This window comes from Hordeum vulgare, chromosome 2H, assembly GCF_904849725.1.
Source record: "Hordeum vulgare subsp. vulgare chromosome 2H, MorexV3_pseudomolecules_assembly, whole genome shotgun sequence".
Taxonomy (NCBI): Eukaryota; Viridiplantae; Streptophyta; class Magnoliopsida; order Poales; family Poaceae; genus Hordeum; species Hordeum vulgare.
Genome location: NC_058519.1, coordinates 138,555,183 through 138,581,416, shown reverse-complemented (window position 1 = coordinate 138,581,416; position 26,234 = coordinate 138,555,183).

The window sequence follows — 26,234 nt, the reverse complement described above, 5'->3', positions numbered from 1 at the left end:
CTGCTAGAAGGGCAAGCTTTTATCCTATGGAGGACGTTTAGTACTTGTTAATTCGGAATTAACAAGTATGCCTATGTTTCTTCTCTCCTTTTTTGAAATACCAGTGGGGGTATGGAAAAGGTTGGATTTCTTTCGGTCTCGTTTTTTTCTCGCAGAGCGATGCGATAAAGACTAAATATAGACTTTATAAATGGGACATCATTTGCAGACCAAAAGAGCAAGGTGGTTTAGGGATTGAAAATTTAGAGGTCAAAAACAGATGTTTACTTAGTAAATGGTTGTACAAAATCTCGGTGGAATCCGAAGGCATGTGGGTACAAATTCTGAGGAACAAGTACTTACAAAATAAGACCTTAGCTCAAGCGACAGTTAGACCAACTGACTCACCCTTTTGGAAGGGATTAATGCGGTCTAAAAACGTTTTTTTCCATAGAACTAGGTTCATCGTTGGTAATGGTGAATCGACTAGATTTTGGGAAGATACATGGTTAGGGGAGACGCCCTTAGCTTTACAGTATCTGCAGCTATATAATATTGTACAATGTCGACAAGCGTCCGTTGCAAGAATATTATCTGCGACACCTCTAGATATTCAATTTCGGAGAGCCTTGATAGGCGCCAGATGGAACAGTTGGCTTCACCTTGTTTGAAGATTAATGGATGTCGATCTTTCGGATATACCAGATACTATTCGTTGGAAATTGACTAAGGATGGGTCTTTCACTGTCAAATCTATGTATTTGCATCTAATTGATGTGGTGCCGATTGCAAACTCCAAACATATTTGGAGAGTCAAAGTCCCGTTGAGAATAAAGATATTCATGTGGTTCGTCCACAAAGGAGTTATTCTAATAAAGGACAATTTAGCAAAACGTAATTGGAAAGGCAACCAGAGATGCAACTACTGCCAGAATAATGAATCTATCAAGCACCTATTTCTCGTACGCCCTTTTGCGAAACTTCTATGGAGTTCGATCCAGATTGCTTTTAATATCAGCCCCCCTAATAGTATCAACACGTTATTTGGGACGTGGTTAAAGGGTGTTGATTTTCAGCAGGGACATCTTATTCGTGTGGGGACCTATGCATTGTTGTGGTCTATTTGGAACTACAGAAATGATTTAGTGTTTAACAAATGCAATTCCATCAATTTTTTGCAGGTTATATTCAGGGCTACTGCCTTGATCTGCACGTGGTCATTACTCAATCGTGCGGAAGCCAGGGAGCCTATGGTTACTGGGTGTGTCCGCTGGGAGATGGTATCTCACGGTATCTTCAACCGGTTTGGATGGCGGGACAATAATAGAATAGGTGGATAGTCATCTAGGTCTATTTATCATTGCCGGTTGTGGCGCAGATGGCGTCTTGTATCTTTACTTTCCCCTAAGATTGTTATATTTGTATTGAACTCTTTTCCCATTTCTAATAAAGGGATGTATGCATCACTCGATGCAGAGGCCGGGGCGGTGCCTCCTTTTCTAAAAAAAGCCTCAGTTTCTGATTGTGTTAAGGACGGTCATGCAAACAAAGGTGGTCGTTCACTAGCTATTGGGCCAACTACTCTTCCTTCTCTAGGTCATATTATTGCTTCTGATCTTTTGATTGCAAGGCCTAAAATCTTCTCGGGTGCTTATTGGAAGAACATAAAAAATCATGGGAGAAGCAATATTCCATCAACATGTCTGGGGATTTGTGTTCAATCTACAGATCGCGTAGGCTCCTCTTTGCTCATGATCCAAGCTTTCATGGAGCTTCCCGCTTCTCCCTTGGTGGTGGGCGGGGTAGGTGCTCTTCACCTTGTGGCGGTCATTATGGACAAACTCAACTTGGAGGGTGTCACCTTCCTTATTGATAATTTGTCCCAAACAGAAGCAGTTGTTGCTATGGTATATCTTCATTCATCTAACTAGACTAGCAGGCAACACTTTAGATTTTTTTTAAATCTCCCTAAGCATATTGCTAGGAACTTAAATAGTATTGCTCATGATGCGTTTTATCAGGTTCTAAACTCTAGAGTAAAACCTGCTTAGGCATGTACTCCCTTCATAAAAAATATAGAAGTGTTTAGATCACTACTTTAACGATACAAATGTTTTTCTATTTGTTTACACAAGATGTATCAACCAGGCTTATAGGCATCTTGGTTGTCATTATATTCAAGCTATCTCGGAGCTGAGATAGGCACGAGTGCCTGTTGCCCGTGGATGATCAGCTTGTTGTTAATGCTACTGAGCTTGGTGTCGCATCGCCAACACCGGTCGGACTTGTTGATGTCCGTCCGACCATGAACGAGGTCATCACCTACGGAGGTATTGCTGACCCGATGACTGGTCATATCAGGTCCAGCATCCGTCTCCAGGGCCAGGGGGATGCGGAGGAACTACAGATCGGTCGTGCTATGAGGGCGGCCAAGCTTCGCGATGTCGAAGCATCTTCAGGTATGGCCATAAATTCTAGATGTTCTATTTTACATTTCTCTGAAGAAATTATTTCACATGCAAAAAAGCTAGGGGTATCTCTAGGTAACTGCGAGAAAGAGGTTTCAAAATCAATTAATGACTTACTTGACACTGAGGCCGAGCGAACCATGGATATGATTAGAAACTTAGTTGCGGTTAAACCTATGAATGATGCTGAAATCAATATGCTTGGCATTGATGCATTAGAAGGCCTTTGCAAGGATCTACAACCTTCATCCATTCATGACGAACTAGACGAGTCAGCTGGGTTTGCCGAGGCTGAGGTGTTGGAAACTACACACGTTAGCGCTCAACCAAAGACTGGTTATATGGACCGGCTGGTTCAACAGGATAAACCAAAAATATCCTGGAAGAGGAAGGTTTATCATGTGTGTGCGATTCGCAGAAGCGCAAGGTTTAGAACGGCTAAAAAAATTATGATGAAAGATGAGAGGAGTCTTTTGGAATAGCAGAGGTCTAGCTGACTTGGCTAAAACAAGATTCCTGTGTGATGCATCATTACAGTACAACGGTTGACTTTATTGCCCTAATGGAAACTGGTAGGGATAATTTTACTTCACAATTCCTCATAACTCTCTCCAGCGGTATAGACTAGCACTGCTTACCACCGAGAGGAAGGTCTGGTGGGATCTTACTTGGGGTAAGGTGCGAAACTCTAGAAGTTCGACACGTGTCCTACGGGGATTTTGCAGTCAAGTTCAGGGTGAGATCAAAGCATGATGGTTTCCAATGGGCACTGGTGGCAGTATATGGTGCTGCACAACTGGAGCTCAAGATGGATTTCTTGGCTGATTTAGTCAGGGTGTGCAGTAATGAGCAACTTTTGGTCCTCGTTGGAGGCGATTTTAATGTCATTCGGTGGAAAGATGAAAAGAGCAATGATAACTTTGATGCCAGATGGGTATTTATATTTAATACTATCATTGAAAGTTTAGATCTTTGGGAGATAGAGCTTTCAGGTAGAAACCTCACGTGGGCAAACTTTCTTCCTAACCAAATTTTCGAGAAGTTGGACCAGATCTTAACCAGTGTGGAATGGGCACAAAAATTCCCTATGGGTACGGTAAAAGATTTGCAACAAGCTATCTCTAATCATACACCGCTGCTTCTGGATTCTAGAGAACCAACCCACAAGGGAAACAAGAATGTATTTTCTTTTGAACTATCTTGGTTCAAAAGGGAGGGCTTTCTAGACATGGTAGCAAGAGAATGGACCAGTGTTAAGTGGGGGGGGGTCGAACATGGACACTTGGCAAAAAAAATTAGACACTTAAAGAAATTCTTAAGGGGATGGGCAAAGCATGAAAGTGGGATATATGAGGTGGAAAAGGAGAGACTCCTCAATCTTATAAATGTTGGAAATATGCCCTAGAGGAAATGATAAAATAGTTATTATTATATTTCCTGTTTCAAGATAATAATTTATTATCCATGCTATAATTGTATTGAATGGAAACATAAATGCATGTGTGGATATATAGACAAAACTATGTCCCTAGTAAGCCTCTAGTTGACTAGCCTGTTGATCAAGGATGGTTAAGGTTTCCTAACCATAGACAAGTGTTGTCACTTCATGACGGGATCACATCATTGGGAGAATGATGTGATGGACAAGACCCAAACTAGAAACGTAGCATGTGATCGTGTCATTTTGTTGCTATTGTTTTCTGCATGTCAAGTATTCATTCCTATGACCATGAGATCATGTAACTCACTGACACTGAAGGAATGCCTTGTGTGTATCAAACGTCGCAATGTTACTGGGTGACTATAAAGGTACTCTACAGGCATCTCCGAAGGTGTCCATTGGGTTAGCATGGATCAAGACTGGTATTTGTCACTCCTTGTGACGGAGAGGTATCTCGGGGCCCAACATCACATACAAGCCTTGCAAGCAATGTGACTAAAGATTTAGTCATGGGATCTTGTATTACGGAACGAGTAAAGACACTTGCCGGTAACGAGATTGAAATAGGTATGGCGATACCGACGATCAAATCTCGGGCAAGTAACATACCGAAGGACAAAGGAAATGATATACGAGATTGTTTGAATCCTTGACATAGAGGTTCAATTGATAAGATCTTCGTAGAATATGTAGGATCCAATATGTACATTCAGGTCCCGCTATTGGATATTGATCGGGGAGTGTCTCAAGTCATGTCTACATAGTTCTCAAACCCGCAGGGTCTGCACACTTAAGGTTCGGTGACGTTTCGGTATAGTTGAGTTATAGGTGCTGGTGACCGAAGTTTTGTTCGGAGTCCCGGATGAGATCCCAGACGTCACGAGGGTTTTTGGAATGGTCCGGAGACGAAGATTGATATATAGGATTGTTGCATTTGGCTTCCGGAAAGATTTCGGGCATTGCCGGCAGTGTACCGGGAGTGACGAATGGGTTCCGGGGTTTTACCGGGAGGGGCCACCCACCCGGGAGAGAACCTAATAGGCCCATGGTGGCACACCAGCCCTTAGTGGGCTGGTGAGGCCAGCCCAATAGGGCTATTTCGGCCAAGGAGAAAAACAAAGGCAAAAGGAAAAAAAAGAGGAGGTGGGAAGGAAGGAAGGGACTCCTCCTTCCAAACCGAAGTGGAGGAGGATTCCTTCCTCCCTCCCTCGGTCGAAGCCCTCCTACTTGGATTAGGAGGCAAGCCCCACCCCTTGGTTCCTCCTATATATACTAGAGGTTTTAGAGTTTTTGAGGAACAACTTTGCCATGTGCAACCCTAAACCTCCACTTCATAGTTCTTCCTCTATATCGGATTTCTGCGGTGCTTAGGTGAAGCCCTGTAGGAATAAGATCATCACCACCACCAGTGCACCGTCACGCTGCCGAAGAACTCATCTACTTCCCCGTCTCTCTTGCTGGATCAAGAAGGCGGAGATCGTCATTGAGCTGTATGTGTGCTGAACGCGGAGGTGTCGTCCGTTCGATACTAGATCGGGACGGATTGTGGGACGGCGGCGATTTGGATCTCGAAGACGTTCCACTACATCAACCGCGTTTCTTAATGCTTCCCGCTTAGCGATCTACAAGGGTATGTAGATCCAATCTCCCTTTCGTAGATGATCATCACCATGATAGATCTTCGTGTGCGTAGGAAATTTTTTTGTTTTCCATGCAACGTCCCCCAACAATAAACCATCTTGATATTAAGGCTGATCGAGCTACTCTGCTTGCCTAGGATAGAGTAGACAAGGCAGAGGCTGGACAAAAGCTTAAGCATCTTCTTAGGGAAGAGCAATTGAAATGGGCAATGCGAGCCAAGGTGCACCAAGTTGTCGAAGGGGATGACAATACCCAGTTCTTCCACTTGATTGCAAATGATAGACATAGAAATAAAAAGATTTTCTAGCTGGAACAAGATGAGGGTACAATTGTAGGTCAAGAGAACCTAAAATTGTAAATATCTGACTATTACAAACAACTTTTTGGAGCTCATGAGGACAACTTCGTGTTTATGGATGAGCGAAGGGTCGATGATATACCTTAGTTGGGTGAAGCTGAGAATGAGGTTCTATAGGCCATTGGCGGCACCAGCGGGTGTGCCGGGTGTGCCGTGCCACACCCAGAAATCTGAGATTTTTTATTATCTCTACAAATATTGACTTGAGTAGAGCCCAGTGGCCAGGCCCACCTCATCCTTTTGACCATCCGATTCAGTGAAAGAGAGGCACAGTGGAGATGACTACCTCGGTCGCTCGCCCGCTCCTTGCCAGCGCTCGGCTGCCGCCGCCGCTGCACCTCCTTCTTGTCATGGCGTCGCCACTCACCACAAGCAGCCCCGTGCCCCACCTCCTAGGCTCCCCTGCCGAGGCGCCGACACGCCGACCCGGACCATATGGCACACAACCAACGCCGCTCTTGTCTGGGGAGGATCTGCTCCGACTCGCGACGTTCTCGTCTCCTTTGGTCTTGCCCCGCTCCGGCGCTATACGCCCCGCTCGTGTGTGAGTTTGATGACGCTTAGTCGCGGACTGCTAGTGCACTGGCTAGATCTCGTTCGTTATATGATGGTTGAATTTTGCATTTTTGTAGTGTTGTAGTCTGCTATATCCCACTGATAATGTTGCAGCTTCGTACTCCCTCTATAAAGAAATATAAGAGCGTTTAGATTACTAAAGTAGTTACCTAAATACTTTTATATTTGTTTATGGAGGAAATAGTATTTTATCTCAATTTCAATTAGAAAAGGTGTTAGCAAAAGTGCAGAGCACAGCAAGCTGTGTCATTTTTGTTTGCGCTCTTTGTTTGCACATATGCTCTAGTCTTGCTAACATTATATGCACACAACTTAGAAGTCAAGAAAATATATGATAAAAATCGATACTTCAACTTTGTTTGGTTTGAGAACTATAAATGGCTAGAATATAATGTCAAATGTGAGGTAACATTTTTCTCTGTATGTTATTTGTTCAAAGGCAAATCGAATGGGGGACCTAGGTGCGATGACTTTGTTAAAGGTGGTTGGAAAAATTGGTATAAGCTTGATGCATTAGACAAACATGAGGGTGGTATTAATAGCATTCACAACAAAGCTCAACAGAAGTATAATTTTTTTGTGGCACCCCAACCATCAATTGATAATATCATTGTGGTGATATCTAAAGAGGATCTACGTATGTACAAGGCTAGGCTAACTTATTCACTTAGATGCTTGAGGTTTCTTTTCAACCAAGGATTTGGCATTTCATGTAAGACTATTCATATTGTAATTGAGCACATTTGAGATATATTTTGTGAAATAATTTCTTGTGACATTTGAATTGAGCTATTCATGTCATTATTTTGTCATGTTTTGTATGACACTCAGATTAGGTAGAAAAAAATTAAAGTGTGCACACCCTTCATTTTATTGCTAGGTCTGCCACTGCTGTCGGCGCTTTTTTCCGAGAAAGAGGTGTTCGATGCTATCGGGCAAATGAAAAATAACAAGGCGCCAGGACCGGATGGGTTTCCCGTCGAATTTTATAAGAAATGCTGCCACATTATTAAGGACGATTTACTTCCGCTGTTCCACGATTTGTTCAATGGCCACCTACAGCTTTTCCACATCAACTTGGGAACAATCACGTTGTTGCCAAAGAAGGAAGGGGTTGCGCGCATTGAAAAATTCCGTCCTATTTGCTTGCTAAATGTGAGTTTCAAGATTTTCACTAAAGTCGACACAAATAGGTTGACAAAGATTGCGCATGGAGTTGTGCAACCGAGTCAAACGACTTTCATGCCGGGCAGAAACATACTAGAGGGTGTGGTTAGACTTCATGAAACACTGCACGAAATCCACTCAAAGAAATTAGACGGGGTCATCTTTAAAGTGGATTTTGAGAAAGCATATGATAAAGTTAAGTGGCCTTTCCTTCAGCAAGTGCTTCGTATGAAGGGTTTCGATGATGTATGGAGAAAATATGTTGAATCATTCGTACAAAAGGGTAGCGTTGGAATTAAAGTCAATGATGACATTGGACATTATCAAACGTATAAAGGCCTAAGGCAGGGGGACACAATGTCTCCTATCCTCTTCAATATAGTTGCGACATGTTGGCAATTATGCTTTGGGGGCAAAGCAAGAAGGCCTCGTCGGAGGCCTTGTGCCACACCTAATTGATGATGGTGTGTCCATACTGTAATATGCTGATGACACTATTTTGTTTGTTTGAACACCTATTGATGTTGCAAAGGCCAGGAATATGAAACTGGTCCTTTGCTTGTTTGAACAACTATCTGGGTTGAAGATCAACTTTCACAAAAGTGACCTTTTCTGCTTTGGGAAGGCCAAAGAAGAACATGATACATACAGACAGTTGTTTGGGTGTGCTTTAGGTACCTTGCCTGTTAGCTATCTAGGTATACCAATACATCATCGGAAGTTATCTAACAAGGAATGGAAGTGTACGGAGGAATAGTTTGAGAAAAAGCTGAGTTGATGGAAAGGAAAGCTACTATCTTATGGTGGTAGGCTAGTCCTCATTAATTCAGTTCTTACCAGTATGCCAATGTTCCTACTTTCCTTCTTTGAGATTCCGGTTGGGGTGAGGAAGAGGTTGGACTTCTATAGATCATGTTTCTTCTGGCAAAGTGATGAGATCAAAAGAAAATACAAACTTTCTAGATGGGATATTGTCTATAGACCCAAAGAGCAAGGTGGTCTTGGGATTGAGAACTTAGAAGTCAAAAATAAATGTCTTCTTAGCAAATGGTTATACACACTGTCAGTCGAGACCGACGTAATGTGGATACAGATTCCGAGAAATAAGTATTTACATGCTAAAACCTTGGAGCAAGTCACCATGAAACCCAATGATTCACCCTTCTCGACAGGTCTAATGAAAACGAAGGCCACGTTCTTTCGGAGGGCTAAGTTTACAGTTGGAAATGGTAGGACTACGAGGTTTTGGGAGGACACATGGCTGGGTGAGACACCGCTAGACATGCAATACCTTTCTCTATATCACATTGTGCACCGTAAGGGGGCTTATGTTGCTAATGTTCTTCAGTCTGTTCCTCTGAACATTCAGTTCAGACGAAGTTTGCAGGGAGATCGGTGGATAGCTTGGATTGATCTAGTTAGAAGGTTGATGGAGGTTAACCTATTGGATGAGGTTGATAGACTTCATTGGAAACACTCTAAGAATGGCATCTTTCGATGAAAACGGTGTACTTAGACCTAATTGACTCCGGATCGATTCCGAGATCTATTCATATTTGGAGGATCAAGGTCCCTTTACGAATCAAAAATTTGACGTGGTTCGTTCACAAGGAAGTGATTCTCACGAAAGATAATTTGGCAAAACGTAATTCGCCCGGAAACATAAGTTGTGGCTTTTGTAATCAGCTAGAGACAATCAAACACCACTTTCTCGAATTCCCGTTAGCAAAAATTCTTTGGACTTCAATACATATAGTCTTCAATATCACACCTTCAACTAGCATTCAAACGTTATTTGGGACGTGGTTGGACGGAGTAGACATCAACGTGGCAAGACAGATACGCATAGGAGTTTGTGCCATACTTTGGGCTATATGGAATTGCCGAAATGACATGGTCTTTAACGGGATCTATAAAACCAATTTTTTTGCAGGTTTTACACAGGGCAGCTTCTTTGATCCGTACATGGTCCCTACTCACTCCTACGGAGAACAGAGAGTGTTTGGCTACTGGATTTACTCGGTGAAAGATGATAGCTCAAGATTTCTTCAACCAGTTTAGATGACGGTCCAATAATAGAATAGGTGGATAGGTTTCTAATCCTATTTTACGTCGGTTGTGGCTTTCTTTTACTTTCATTTATTTACTTTTCAGCTTTTTCATAGGCTGTTTCTGCACTACAGACATTTACCGTGATTTTAAATAAATGTGTCCGGATGCATCTTTCTCATGCAGAGGCCAGAGGTGAGTCTCCTTTTCAAAAAAAAAAAAAACTCGGAGCTGAGTTGCCACCAGTTTGTAATTCACGCCGTAACATGTACTTGAGCAGTGTTTTGAATGAAATTTGACCTCTTGACTGACTCAACTTGTTCAAAAGTTAAAAAAAAAAGTTCAGAGGTCCTCGACTCCTGCGTGGTGTACGATAGTCTAGCACGTGCCTTTGACTATCGGCCATACGGCACGATCTGATCAGTGATGGGCCAACGCTAAGCTTGATAAGTTTGGCTCCGATCCCGAATCTTGGATCACCCTTTTGAGTGGTCAACACTTTCTTCTTTTCTTAATTTAACTAGTAGCGCAGTCAGCAGCTTGATTCTGGGCCATTCCGTGCAGTTTCTTTCTTGGACCCCGATGGCTTTGTTTCTTTGTCCCGCGCCTCAGTTTTCCACGGTGGTTCCGGCTACTAGACTCGTGCCGGTTTACATCAACGCGGCCACATTTGTTCGGGCATGGTTTAAATTCAGTGTTTCCTTCAATTCAGAAAGGCGTACCCAGAAAAGGACCGCGCAGAAAAGAGGTGAAATATAGCATCGGATGAGTGGGTAAGAAAGAAAATGACGCTGTCGAGGTTACGTAATTCAGAGAGCCACTGTCAGAGTTCGGACTGGACCGTGCGTGCGGCCCGTATACATGGGACAGACAGACTACAGTCTACAAGCAAAGCAAGAAGAACGTTGGCTCACTGACTTGTACTCCCTCCGTTTCTAAATATAAGACCTTGTAAAGATTGCACTATGGACTACATACGGATGTATATAGACATATTCTAAAGTATAGATTCACTCATGTTGCTTTGTATATAGTCTATAGTAAAATCTCTACAAGGTTTTATATTTAAGAACGGAGGAAGTAGTACGGCGTAAAATAATCTCCACAAACTTGTGGCCGACTAACCGGACGGCGATGCTGTCATCCGGTGTTCCGTGCACATCCGCACAGCATGCACTCTCAATCAATCCACACGTTCCTAAGGCTATCTTAGTTGACCTGTTGACTCTCTTGCACTCGTAGACTAGTACTCCGTATGTGAGTAGTACGTGTACGTGAGAAAACGAAGTGTTCAGAAAGATTCAAGTAGAGGGCCCCGTAAAGCAAATTCTAAGGGAAACTCTTGTCTTAAGCCGGCGGATCACACATCTTTAATGTGATGCGTGTACGTATTTTTTCTACAATATCGTACATGTTGTAAAATTCTCTTCTGTAATAACACCTATGTTGCAAAAAAAAGTTTGAATAAAATTCTCTTCCGTAACAACATCTATCGTAGTTATTTTCTGCAAAATTATTTGTGTTGCAATTTGTTTCCCGCAACATCACTTATATTATAAAAACTGTAACATCAACTATGTCGTAAAAGATTGCTGCAACATAAGATTTGTTGTAAAGTATTTTTGCAACACTATCCTTATTGCAAAAAACAAAAATGATGTTAGAAGCTAAATAGTTGTATATTTGACGGTTTCCGTATGGACGGATCTTTTAGAAAAATCGTCAGCATAGCGTAGCCCGAATTTTAAAGTTCCTTATTAATCCGTTGACCAAAGCGTAGCGCAACCCTGGCGGAGGAGCGCGATGAAGAGGAAGGCGAGCGGGAGGAGCGGCGCGAGCGGGACCGTCGGGGAGCGGGGCGGCGAGAGGAGGAGCGCCGGAGCCAGGAGCGCGAGCGGGAGGAGCAGGGAAAGGTGGAAGCCGGCGAAGTGCGGGTGGGAGGCCAGCATGGCCCCTAGTGAGATGGCGTGAGTTACTGGCCGTTATGCCACGTCGTCAGAAACCGGGTCCACCTGTCATAATAAAGGTTAAAAGGGGTGAAGAGGCGATTAGGTAATTTTTTGCAAATAATTAAAACAAAAATCAATGTTATCTGTAAAGATTTGGTAAAAAAAAACTTTTCTGCAAAACCACGCTTTCGTAATTCACTCTCTTCTAAAGATCATGCAGTGCCGCCGTACGTAACGTAGTGGATCTTTTTCGTATGTGCGATTTTCCACATGATACACAACCACGTCGTCACGGTGAGGTGTGACGAATCGTACTTTCATACGACCCATCTGCCCATGCATGGACTTTTAACTTATCGTGATCCTACCATTAATCAACGAGCATATTAATTCAGTTAGCCACAAACCTCGTGTGGCGCGTTGTCGTATACATTAATATTGTACCGACGGGGCGCCACGTCCACCCCACTCTCGGCAGCCTCGTTGAATCCGCAGTCCACGGTCAGAGCACGCAGTGGGCGCTGGTGGCAGGCCGCTCGCACATACAGTTCACTTGAACTGGCAAGATATGGGCAGGTCCTCGACCAGTTGATCAACCGATCCCCGGCCAAAATCGTCATAATTCGGAGTAGTCAAAGAGATGGACGCCGCTGCGGGGCGACAGGGACCGCGGCTCGCCGCCCTTTTGCGCGCGTGAGGCGTGCTCGTCCAGGTCAAAGTCGTCTCTGAAATCCCGGAAGAGAAATGAGGCTCACCGCTGGATGGAGAGAGACCCGGGCCATTGCCCCGAGGGCCCCTGTTCCACCCTAGCTAGCCAAGGAGGAAAAAGTGTACGCGCGTGATGCCGGCCTTCTGGGTCTGGCCATGGATGGGCAGCCGCTGCTCCTGCATATATTTGTGCCCACTGATGAGAATGCAGCTTCGTCGTGCCTGGTGTGTACACAGTGTACATACGTAGCTGTGCGATCCGATCCGATACGATCCGGTACTTGTTTTCGACCGGCTAGCTGGTGTGGCATCCCTAGACGCTAGGTCAGCTCGGCTACTGAAGATCTGTAGCTGTGACAGCAACAACTGCGTCCTGTACTACTGTGCCCATCAAGCTCTTGTTTGTGGTACGTCTGAAACTTGGAAGCACCGGTCCGGTGTCGGGATCGAGCAATTTGTCCAAAACGAGTTGCGATTGCAAATTTGCCATTTGCAATCCCTTCCATATATACGGCAGAGGAGCCTCCCTCCCTGGTCACGCGAGAACGGTCAACAAGGTTAACTTCTTCCTGGCCGGTAACTATCATCGTCGATGGAGCAGGAAATTTGTGCTGCAAACTTTGCACCGTGTCCCTGCCGACTTCCACAAGATTCGGCAATACAAATCTGCACGCTAACTCAGTTCGCATACATTAATCGGGCACGTAATTAAAATGGTAATTGTAGAGAGATCATGGACGGCTGATGCGTCGGTCGCTCGTTCGTTTTGCCCCGCAGAGTTTGACAAAACTCACAGAGAATACCTCCACCTGTTCTTCCGTGACGCCGGAGCAAATTCGTTAAATTTTAAAACTCTATATTCGCTAATCTGCATCCTCAGCTAAGGTTTTTAAATTTAACGAATCTGCTACCTAAGCTAGTCGTTGATTGGCCCAGAAGAAAATGAAACCAAATGTACTACTAACTTTCCACGTGTATTTGGCAATCTACAAAATCAGTTCGGTTGACTAAGTGCTGGCACAAAGGACAGTTAATGCACACACAACCTCAATGATTCCGTAATCATTCATTAGACATGATCTTCAGGAGTTGGCAATATTTCTTTTGTATGCTTCAATTATGCATACACGTCGAGCATGGCTAAACAGGTCGAAAATCAATATCTCCACATTGTTTGGTTGCCTCCTTTTTGCATTAGGGAAGCAATTTGACATAGCGTTTGGTTCCCTGCATTGGCTCGGATCATCCAACAGCATCGTGTTTGGTTTATGCATGATATGATTAAGAGCTAATACTTACACTTAACACACACAGTTACACTCTCTGCCTCACGACTGCGGCGGACGATGACCGTGACGTCGCGTTCGACACGACGAGCACAGAGCCTCGGGTGATCGTTCCTGCCGGTGCTACGGCAAATTAGTTGGTAGCATTGTCGCTCCACAGAAAGTCCGTGTGAAGGAGCGTTGGGGCAGAGGATGGGGAGGAGAAATGCAATGTGTGTCGGACCATGGCGACTTCAATGGACGATGGCCATGGCGCCACGTCCGACACGACGAGCACAAAGTTGTGCGCGAGAGACCCCATCGACGGAGAGCGAACTAGTTGCTAGCCTCGTCGCCGCAGAGAAAGTCCGCACGAAGATAGTGGACAAAGAAGGAGAAATGCAATGCTCACGCCATGACAATGTCAGGCAATAGGATGAGAGAGAGGAGGCCGAGATGACCGATGTCGGAAACGACTCCGGTGTAGTAGAACACGGACAAGTAGGTCAATAGGAACGACACTGGCAAGGAGAGGGACGAATAGGAGGGTTCTGAAGCATAGGACAGAGTAGAAGAAATACATCGTGCGTGTCATGGCGGCTCGAGGAAAGAATGCCGAGATGAACAATCGTCGAAACAGAAAACTTGCAATACAGATGTCGTGTGGAACTGCTAGATGAAGCTACCGGTCAAAAAAAGTTTCAAACGATCAACTCTGTGCAACGAATTCAATAAAATTCGTCCAAAATAGCTCTAAACATGAACACAAAAGTGATCAATTATGGTCGACCGAACGATGAACCGATCAGAAAAATGGAACATGGCATCTAACTCGATTCGAAACATCGTCGTGTGGATTAGAGGAGACAAGGAAGAAAGGAGATTAGGGAGGGGGTTACTGGAAGTAGAGGAATATATCACGTACACAACTCACATCACTCGCATCTCCTCTCGTGCAAGAGGCCCACCCATGTGCGCTCGTTGTAGCTCATCTCAGCCTCACTAGTTGGAAACTGCCGATTTGAGCATTTTCAGCGAGACAAGCCTAGAGGTGTTTTAAGTTTCGAGTTATGCACGCCTAACAGTGAACAGATAACCACTAGCCAAGCTTCTTCTCCCGTGAGGGCCTGGTTGAGCCTAATGCAGGCAATCTAACACGCCCCATAAAAACGTGTCAAGCGAAAAGGAAAAAAATGAAAATAGGAGAGCCCAAATACTACTATGTATCACAAACAAAACATTTGGACACTATAGTACGTTACTATTTTAGCTTTGAGTGAAATAACGGGTTTAAGTGCTAATAAGTATTTACTTGGGAAATTTCTTAATGATAAGTGGCATTTGACTCTTAAGGAGGAAGAAATGAAATGGTAGGTCAGAAGAATGGGGTTTGCTTATCTGTGATGCTTTGACGTCTTATTTTATGGCTAAAGCTAGTGGGAGACGTAGAGAGAATATGATTGTCTCTCTCAAAGAGGGGGGGAGGAAATTAATGGAGAGTTAGAATTAGTTTATCATGCTACTTGGGGTTCTATTCTGATGAAATACTTGGGGTTGCTGATATATTCTCGGGCTCTCTCTATGGGGGATTTCTAGCCAATGGTGGACAAGACTGCAGTTAGGGTGGAGCCATGGCAAGGGAAACTTTTGGCCTCCGGCGGTCGGTTAGTTCTTGTCAATGATTGCCTCACAAACATCCCTTTGTTCGTCATGGGCTTTTATTTCTTGAGGGACGACATTCATGATATGCTGAATAAGATCAGATCACGATTTTTGGGCAAAGAAAAATGGCAAAGAAAAATGCCACATGGTGAGTTGGGACAACATTTTTTGATCTAAGGAAGTGGATGGATTGCGGGTTATCAACACCAAGATAATGAATTGGTGCTTGATGATAAAATGGGCTTGGAAGATTTTAACTGGCCAAGGGGGGATATGATTAGACATTTTCCTTGCTAAATACCTACAACCAGGGACCATTGAATTCCGCTCTAATGTAGCGTTATCTCAGTTTGTGAGGGATATAAAAAAGGTCCAACCGTTACTTCTCCTAGGGACAAAATTCGAATTACATAACGGCAAAACGACATGTTTTTGGACGGACCATTTGTGGGGGACACAAACCTTTAGTGTCACATTCCTGCTCCTGTTTGCTATCTCGGAAAAACCAGAGGCATAGGTTGCAGAGGTGTGGTGACAAAGTAGATGGGATCCGTTGTGCCGCCGATCTCTTGGACTGAATGGGAGCAGATGCGTGATAACTTGAATGGGTTCTATCTCTCACCGGGTAAGGATGAGGTGTGTTGGCGCCTTGAACCGCCTGAAAACTTTTCTATGGGCTCATTATACAAATAAATCTTCAAAAGCTCGACCCCATGTGACCAATCGGGGATATGGAAGTCAGGATACCAACAAAGATTAAAATCTTCTTATGGCCGGTGGCGCATAATAGAATAACAAGTGGGGATCACGTGCAAAAACAAAGAGGCCTGGGTGATGGCAAATGTATTTGGTGTGGAGAGGGGGAGGACCCTGATCACATCTTATTCAACTGTATTATGGCAAGATTTGTGTGGACCGCCGTGATACGTCCATTTTGCATCATGTTTTGTCACTGTTATTTTTAGTGTTTTTATGCATTATACCACTTCGTGGAGTAATTCTAATGCCTTTTCTCTCATAATACGCAAGTTTTACATCAAGAGGGAGAATGCAGACAAATTGAATTCTGGACTTGAAAAAGCTACGTCAAAGATACCTATTCTACACATCTCCAAATGGGCTGAAACTTTAGGGAGATTTATTTTGGAATTAATTAAAATACCGGAGGAAAGAAGTACCACAAGGTGGCTACCAGGTGCCCACTAGGCACGAGGGCGCACCATCCCCCCTGCCGCAGCCTGGTGGGTAGTAGGCCCCCTGGCCACCTGCGTCGACCATCTTGTGGTATAAATTCTCTTTTGACCTGAAAAAAATTAGGAGAGGACTTTCAGGATGAAGCGCCACCGTCTTGAGGCGGAACCTGGGCAGGAGCACTTTTGCCCTCCGATGGAGCGATTCCGTCGGAGGAACTTCCCTCCCGGAGGGGGAAATCAAAGCCATCGTCATCACATACAACACTCTCATCTTGGGGAGGCCAATCTTCATCAACATCCTCATCAGCACTATCTCCCCTCAAAACCCTAGTTCATTTCTTGTGCTCAATCTTGTACCCGAACCTCAGATTGGTACCTGGGTGTGACTAGTAGTGTTGATTACATCTTGTAGCTGATGCTTCATGGTTTATTTTATGGAAGATCATATGTTTATATCCAATATGCTATTTAATACCTCTCTGACCATGAGCATGTTTATCACTTATGAGTAGTTACTTTTGTTCTTGAGACATGCGAGAAGTAATGTTGCAAGTAGTCATGTGAAGTTAATATTCGTTCGATATTTTGATGATGTGAATGTTGTGAATCTCTTAGTGGTGTTATGTGAATGTCGATTACATAGCACTTCACCATCTTTAGGCCTAAGGGAATGCATTGTTGACTAGTAATTAGATGGTGGTTTGTGAGAGTGACGGAAACTTAAACCCCATTTTAAACGCTATTTCGTAAGGGGCTGATTTGGATCCCTATGTTTAATGATATGGTTAGAATTTATTCTTAATACTTTTCTCATAGTTGCGGATGCTTGCAGGACGGTTAATCATAAGTGGGAGGTTGCTCAAGTAAGAACATCACCCAAGCACTGGTCCACCTGATGGGGAACGTTGCATGGGAATTTTTTTCCTACGTACACACAATACTTATCCATGGTGTTGATCATCTACGAGAGGGGAGAGTTAATCTACATACCCTTGTAGATCGCTAAGCGAAAGCGTATATAACGCAGTTGATGTAGTGGAACATCTTTGCGATCCAAATCACAGCCCGTCCTGCGATCTCATCACGATCCGTCCCGCGATCCCATCACGATCCATCCCGATCTAGTACCGAACGGACGGCACCTCCGCGTTCAGCACACGTACAACTCGATGACGATCCCTGCCTTCTTGATCCAACAAGAGGGGCGGATCCTTAGTCCACTAGTTACTAAGGATAACTTTTGACCGTTTCCAGTAATCCATTCCTAAATCACTTTTGTACCCCTTGACAGATTCATGGCAAGGCACACATCAGGTGCGGTACACAGCGTAGCATACTATAGAGCCTACGGCTAATGCATAGGGGACGACCTTCATCCTTTCTCTTTCTTCTGCCATGGTCAAGTTTTGAGTCTTACTCAAATTCACACCTTACAACACATGCAATAACTCGATCTTTGCCGATCTATTTTGAACTCCTTCAAAAACTTGTTAGGGCATGCATTTCGTTGAAAGTTCTATTAAACACTTTGATCCATCTCCATAGATCTTGCTTCTCAATATTTAAGTAGCTTAATCCAGGTTTTCCTTTGAAAAACTCCTTTCAAACAACCCTTTATGCTTTCCAAAAATTCTACATTATTTTCGATCAACAATATGTCAACCACATATAATCATCAGAAATTCTATAGTGCTCCCACTCACTTACATGAAATACAAGTTTCTCATAAACTTTGTATAGATCCAAAATATTTGATCGTCTCATCAAAGCGTATATTCCAACTCCGAGATGCTTGCACGAGTCCATAGAAGGATCACTGGAGCTGGCATACTTGTTAGCATCCTTAGGATTGACAAAACCTTCTGGTTGTATCACATACAACCTTTCCTCAAGGAAACCGTCGAGGAAACAATCTTTTGACATCCTATTTGCAAGATTTCATAAATAATGCAACAACTGCTAACATAATTCCAGCAGACTTTTAGCATCGCTACGAGTGAGAAAGTCTCATCATAGTAAACTCTTTGAATTTGTCGAAAACATCTGTGCGACAAGTCAAGCTTTCTTGACGGTGACATTCACCATCATTATCTGTCTTCTTTTAAAAATCCATCTGTACCCAACAGCCTTACGACCATCAAGTAGTTCTTACAAAGTCTCCACTTAGTTTCCATACATAGATCCTACCTCGGATTTCATGGCGTCCAGCCATTCGTCGGAATCCAGGCCCACCATCACTTCTCCATAGCTCGTAGGTTCATTGTTGTCCAACAACATGACCTCCAAGATAGGGTTATCGTACCAGTCTGGAGCAATACGTGACCTTGTTGACCTACGAGATTTGTAGTAACTTGATCCAAAGTTTCATGATCACTATCATTAGCTTCCACTGCAATTGGTGTAGGCGCCACAGGAATAACTTCCTGCGCCCTGCTACACAGTGGTTGAAGTGACAGTTCAATAACCTCATCAAGTTTCCACCATCCTCCCACTCAATCCTTTCGAGAGAAACTTTTCCTCGAGAAAGGACCCGTTTCTAGAAACAAACACTTTGCTTCCGGATCTGAGATATGAGGTATAGCCAACTATTTTGGGTGTCCTATGAAGATGCATTTATCCGCTTTGGGATCGAGCTTATCAGGCTGAAATTTTTCACATAAGCGTCGTAGCCCCAAACTTTTAAGAAACAACAACCTAGGTTTCAACAAACCATAGTTCACTCGGTGTCATCTCAACGGAACTATGAGGTGCCCTATTAAAGTGAATGTGTTTGTCTCTAATGCATAACCTCGACACGATAGTGGTAATTCGATAAGAGACATCATAGTGTGCACCATATCTTAATAGGGCGCGACTACTCCGTTCGGACACACCATCACACTATGGTGTTCCAGGTGGCTTTAGTTGTGAAACAATTTCCACATTGTCTTAAATGTGTACCAAACTCGCAACTCAGATATTCATCTCTACGATCATCTCATAGACATTTCATCCTCTTGTCACGACGATCTTCAACTTCACTCTGAAATTACTTTCACTTTTCAATAATTTAGAGTTGTGTTTCATCAAGTAAATATACGAGTATCTACTCAAATCATCTGTGAAGTAAGAACATAACGATATCCACTGTGTGCCTATGCACTCATTGGACTGCATACATCCAAACCATAGTTCATACGGTGTCATCTCAACGGAATTACGTGGTGCCCTATTTAAAGTGAATGTTGTTCTCTCCAATGCATAACCCCAAAACGATAGTGGTAATTCGATAAGAGACATCATAATATGCACCATATCTAATAGGGTGCGGCTACGATGTTCGGACACACCATCACACTATGGTGTTCCAGGTGGCATTAGGTGTGAAACAATTTTCACATTGTCTTAAATGTATACCAAACTCGCAACTCAGTTACATACCTCCAGGATCACATCGTAGACATATTATCCTCTTGTCATGACGATCTTCAACTTCACTCTGAAATTGCTTGAACCTTTCAATAATTCAGACTTGTGTTTCATCAAGTAAATATACCAGTATCTACTCAAACCATTTGTGAATTAAGAATATAATGATATCCAATGTGTGCCTCAACACTCATTGGACTGCATACATCAAAATGCATTACTTCCCAAAAGTTACTTTCTTGTTCCATCTCAATGGAAAACGAGGCCTTCAGTCATCTTGCCCATGTGGCATGATTTGCACGTCTCAAGAGATTCAAAATCAAGTGAGTCCAAACGATCCGTCTGCATGGAGTTTCTTCACGCGTTTATATCAATAGGGATGATTCATATGTCTCAAACGATTTAAAAACGAGTGAGTCCAAGATCCACCAGCATGAAGCTTCTTCATGCGTTTTATACCAATATGACTCAAGCGGCAGTGCCTCAAGTAAGTGGTACTACCATTACTATTTTGTATCTTTTGGCATTAATATTATGAACATGTGTAACACTACGATCGAGATTCAATAAACCATTCATTTTAGGTGCAAGACCATTGAAGGTATTATTCAAATAAACAAAGTAACCATTATTCTCTTTAAATGAATAACCGTATTGCGATCAACACAATCTAATCATGTCTATGCTCAACGCACACACCAAATAACAATTATTTAGGTTTAACACTAATCCCGATGGTAGAGGGAGCATGCGATGTTGATCACATCAACCTTGGAATTACTTCCAACACACATCGTCACCTCACCCTTGCTAGTATTCGTTTAATCCGTAGCTATAATTCCGAGTTACTAACACTTAGCAGCTGAAACGGTATCTAATAGCCTAGTGCTACTAGGAGTACTAGTAAGGTACACATCAATATCATGTATATCCAATATATATTTGTCGACCTTGCCAGCCTTCTCATCTACCAAGTATCTAGGGCAGTTCTGCCTCACTAACCGTTCCCCTCATAACATAAGCACTTAGTCTCAGGTTTGGGTTCAACCTTGGGTTTCTTCACTAAAGCAGCAACTGGTTTGCCGTTTCATGAAGTATCCCTTCTTGCCCTTGCCCTTCTTAAAACTAGTGGTTTTACTAACCATCAACAGTTGATGCTCCTACTTGATTTCTCATTTTGCAGTGTCAAACATCGCGAATATCTCACGGATCATCATATCTATCCTTGATATGTTATAGTTCATCAGGAAGCTCTAGTAGCTTGGTGGCAGTGACTTTGGAGAACCATCCCTATCTCATCTGGAAGATCAACTCCCACTCGATTCAAGCGATTGTAGCACTCAGACAATCTGAGCACATGCTCAACGATTGAGCTTTTCTCCCTTACTTTCTAGACAAAGAATCTTGTCGGAGCTCTCATACCTCTCAACAAGGGCACGAGTCTGAAATCCAAATTTCATCTCTTGGAACATCTCGTATGTCCCGCGATGTTCGAAACGTCTTTAGTGCCTCAATTCTAAGCCGTTTAAGCATTATGCACTGAACTATCATGTAGTCATAAAAAACATGTATGTCAGATGTTCGCAACATCTAGAAACGATGCTCAGGGTTTAGCACACCGAGCAGTGCATTAAGGACATAAGCCTTATGCGCAGCAATGAGGACAATCCTAAGTTTATGGACCTAGTCTGCATAATTGCTACTATCAACTTTCAACTAAATTTTCTCTAGGAACACATCTAAAATAGTAGAGCTACAACACAAGCTACAACATAATTTGCAAAGACCTTTTGACTATGTTCATGATAATGAGTTCAATTAATCATATTACTTAAGAACTCCCACTCAAATAGACATCCCTCTACTCACTCGAGTGGTGCATGATCCAAATCCACTAACTCAAGTCCGATCATCACGTGAGTTGAGATTAGTTTCAATGGTGAACATCTCCATGTTGATCATAGCAACTATATGATTCATGCTCGACCTTTCGGTCTCTTGTGTTCCGAGGCCATGTCTATACATGCTAGGCTCGTCAAATTTAACCCGAGTGTTCCGCGTGTGCAACTGTTTTGCACCCGTTCTATGTGAACGTTGAGTCTATCACACCGATCATCACTTGGTGTCTCGAAACGACGAACTGTCACAACGGTGCACAGTCGGGGAGAATACAATTTTATCTTCAAATTTTAGTAAGGGGTCACCTTATAATGCTACCGTCGTTCTAAGCAAAATAAGGTGCATAAAAGGATTACCATTACATGTAAATCATAAGTGACATGATATGGCCATGAACTTGTGCTTCTTGATCTCCATCAACAAAGCACCAGCATGATCTCCATCATCACCGGCGCACCATGATCTCCATCATCGTGCCGCCATCGAGGTTGTCGCGCTATCTATGCTATTACTACTAGAGCTACAACCTAGCGATATAGTAAAAGCATCTGCAAGCACAAACGTTAGTTTAAAGACAAATCTATGGCTCCTGCTGGTTGCCGTAGCATCGAAGTGCAAGTCGATATTTAACTATTACAACATGATCATCTCATACATCCAATATATCATATCATGTCTTTGGCCATATCACATCAAATGCATACCCTGCAAAAACAAGTTCGACGTCCTCTAATTTGTTGTTGCATGTTTTATGTGGCTGCTATGGGTATCTAGTATGATCACATCTTACTTACGCAAAGCCACAACGGGGATATGAAAGTTGTTATTTAACCTTCTCCAAGGATCGCCTTGGCCAAATCCGATTCAACTAAAGTTGAAGAAACAGACACCCGGCAGTCATCTTTATGCAACATGTTGCATGTCAGTCGATGAAACTGGTCTTTCGTAAGCATACGAGTAAAGTTGGTCCGGGCCGCTTCAATCCAACAATACCGCCGAATCAAGAAAAGACTAAGGAGGGCAGCAAATTGAACATCAACGCCCACTAACTCTTTTGTGTTCTACTCGAGGTATCATCTACGCATGAACCTCGCTCATGATGCCACTAATGGGGAATGTTGCATGGGAAACAAAATTTTTCCAACACACACGCAATACCTATCCATGGTGATGATCATCTATGAGAGGGGAGAGTGAATCTACATACCCTTGTAGATCGCTAAGAGGAAGCGTATATAATGCGGTTGATTAGTGGAACATCTTTGCAGTCCAAATCGCAGCCCGTCCCGCGATCTCATCACGATCCATCCCGCGATCCCATTCCGATCTAGTGCCGAACGGACGACACCTCCACTTTCAGCACACGTACAGCTTGACGACGATCCCCGCCTTCTTGACCCAGCAAGAGGGGCGGAGAGGTAGATGAGTTCTCTAGCATGGCGGCGTGCTGCTGGTGGTGGTGGAACTATTCCAGCAGGGCTTCGCCTAAGCACCGCTGAAACTAGACTAGAGGAGAAACAGATCTAGATGAAGTAGATGGAGCACGTGTCAATTAGGGTTAGCTCTTCCATCTAGATCCTCTAGTATATATAGGAGGGAGGGAGGGAAGGAGGCAGCCCAAAAACCCTCTAGGGGTTCAGCGGAACTAGGAGGAGGTGGAAGAGTCCACCTCCAATCCTACTCCAAGTAGGATTCCTTTCCTACTTGGACTCCTTCCCTTCCTTTCCTTTGGGTTTTCCCACCTCTAGCCGCATGGGTCTTAGTGGTTGGTTCGGCCAGCCCACTAGGGGATGGTTTGACTTCTCCCACAGCCTATGAGGCCTCTTGGGTCGAGACACCCCTCCCGATGGTCCCCCGGTACCCTCGCGGCACTCCCGATACACTACCGATGAGCCCAAAACTTTTTCGGTGACCAAAACAGGACTTTCTATATATGAATATTTACCTCCGGAGCTCCTCGTGATGTTCAGGATCTCACCCGGGACTCCGAACAACCTTCGGTCACCAACACCTATAACTCAACTCTACTGAAACATCACTTAACCTTAAGTGTGCAGACCCTGCGGGTTCGAGAAGTATGTAGACATAACCGAGACGCTCTCTGGTCAATATCCAATAGCAGAACCTGGACGTCCATATTGGATCGTACATATTCTATGTAGATCTTTATCGGTTGAACCTCTATGTCAAGGATCGAGTTAATCCCGTATGCTGTTCCCTTTGTCCTTCGGTATGTTACTTGCCCGAGATTCGATCGTCGGTATCTCTATACCTAGTTCAATCTCGTTACTGGCAAGTCTCTTTACTCATTCCGTAATACAAGATCCCATGACTAACTTCTTAGTCACATTGCTTGTAAGGCTTATTGTGATGTTGTATTACCGAGTGGGCCCCGAGATACCTCTCCTTCACATGGAGTGAAAAATCCCAGTCTTGATCCGCCAACCCAACAGACACCTTCGGAGATACCTGTAGAGCACCTTTATAGTCACCTAGTTACGTTGCGACGTTTTATACACACAAGGTATTCCTCCGGTGTGCGGGAGTTGCATGATCTCATGGTCATAGGAATAGATACATTGACATGTAGAAAACAGTAGCAATAAACAGACCCGATCATATGCTACGTTTATAGTTTGGGTCTTGTCCATCACATCATTATCCTAATGATGTGATCCTGTTATCAAGTGACAACACTTGCCTATGGCCAGGAAACCTTGACCATCTTTGATCAACGAGCTAGTCAACTAGAGGCTCACTAGGGACAGTGTGTCGTCTATGTATCCACACATGTATTTGAGTTTCCAATTAATACAATTCTAGCATGGATAATAAACGATTATCATGAACAAGGAAATATAATAATAACCAATTTATTATTGCCTCTATGGCATATTTCCAACACCACACGCATATCAAATTATCAAAGTACCGAATGCGAATTAACCCGATATGACGAAACTGACTAGATGAAATTCCCGTGTGCCCTCAAGAAAGCTTTGCCTATTATAAGAAACCATTTTGGCATGTCCTTTGCCACAAAAGAATTGGTCTATCTTGTTGCACCTATTTTTACTATTGCTACTTGTCACTTGTTACAATTATCTTGCTATCAAACAACTTGTTACCGCTATTTCAGTGCTTACAAAAATTACCTTGCTGAAAACCGCTTGTCATTTCCTCCCACTCCTCATTGGTGTTAGGGCATATTTCTCCTTAAGTGGGTTTGCTGATTGATGTTAGTACCCCTGCAGACTAATCGTGTGCATTGACATTTCAGATAATACATGACTAGGCACATGATGATTCGATTCCCCTCAGAGTCCTTCAAAGACGGTGGTTTTCTACGTTTCTCTTTGGTGGATTTGAGTCGTAGGAAATCCATTCTATTAAGAGGGGGTCTGCGTCGGAAAGGTTTGGGTGGAATCAACACATACACATTTCTATTACACCACCTTTCCCTTGCTTCAATGGATCCCTAACCTATTTTTCCTGTCTGTGCAAAAGGGCCAGCGGTAGTACCGCAGGCACAACGGTAGTACCGCAGGCACAACGGTAGTACCGCTCTCTATGCGGTAATAATTTTTTACTTCCACTTTTTGGGTGGTAGTAACGCTCTCTGGGCGGTAGTAGTTTTTTTGCTATCGCTCCGTCGGACTTTTTGCACATCCTTTTGACTCAGAAGTGGTAGGCACGGTAGTAACTTTTTACTACCGTGGTTGGTGAGCCTACCAAGCGGTAGTACCGCTCCTAGTAGCGGTAGTACCGCTCGTATCAGTGGTAGTACCGCTCCTCGTAGCGGTAGTACCGCTCTGCATGTGGTGTGAGTGGGGGGGGGGGGGGTAATGGTTGGATTTTTCTCCCCACTATATAAAGGGGTCTTCTTCCTGAGGAAGCTTACCTCTCACCTCCCCAAGCTCCATTGTTGCTCCAAAGCTGATATTCGCCCGATTTCTCTCCCTAGCCAATCAAACTTGTTGATTTTCTAGGGATTGGTTGAGAAGGCCCAGATCTACACTTCCACAAAGAGATATTTGATTCCCCCTACTAATACCTTGCGGATCTTGTTACTCTTGGGTGCTTGAGCACCCTAGACAGTTGAGGTCACCTTGGAGCAACATTCCATTGTGGTGATGCTTCGTGGTCTTGCTGGGAGCCTCCAAGCATTGTGTGGAGATTGCCCCAACCTTGTTTGTAAAGGTTCGGTCGCTGCCTTCAAGGGTACCAATAGTGGAATCACAGCATCTCGCATTGTGTGAGGGCGTGAGGAGAATACAGTGGCCCTAGTGGCTTTTTGGGGAGCATTGTTCCTCCACACCGCTCCAACGGAGACGTACTTCCTGTCAAAGGGAAGGAACTTCGTTAACACATCCTCGTCTCTACCAGTCCCACTTGCGGTTATCTCTTACCTTTACTTAGTATTTATTATTGTTGTGGTGTATTCCTTGTTTGCACTTGTTGTCGTGGTCGT